This window comes from Nannospalax galili, unplaced genomic scaffold (genome assembly GCF_000622305.1).
Source record: "Nannospalax galili isolate Female #2095 unplaced genomic scaffold, S.galili_v1.0 scaffold348, whole genome shotgun sequence".
Classification (NCBI taxonomy): Eukaryota; Metazoa; Chordata; class Mammalia; order Rodentia; family Spalacidae; genus Nannospalax; species Nannospalax galili.
Window position 1 is genome coordinate 171,655 of NW_008357730.1, and position 372 is coordinate 172,026.

General features: G+C 44.6%; 1 pseudogene; it reads right to left on the reverse strand.

The window, feature by feature from the left end:
• LOC103751973 overlaps positions 1-307 on the reverse strand; it is a 44,707-nt pseudogene extending 44,400 nt beyond the window's left edge.
• Positions 308-372: the final 65 nt, after the last annotated feature.

A 372-nucleotide genomic window follows, 5' to 3' on the forward strand; every position in this document is an offset into this window, starting at 1 on the left:
GTCCAGGATCCATGGGGCTCAGAGACTAACAGACAATGGCAAGACTGGACCATGAGATAGAAGGTCAGGACATAAGAAATCTCATCTCATGGCTGACAAGAATTATTAGACTCTCTTTCTCAAGAAACAGACTATGGAAAAACTATTTTTAGGACTTTATGACTCTTTACTTAGGTCCTCTCACCTGGGCCCCTCCTTCGTCCACTTAAACTTACCTGACTGGCTATAGTCTCCTGTCTCTTCACATTCCAGGGCTCTTTGCTTTGCTCCAGACAGGAGACCAGAACTGGCTTACACACAGCAAGACCTGTGTATGAGGAGGAGGCACATCATGCTTGCTTGACTCTTTAGAAAGTACTGGATTTGTAACAT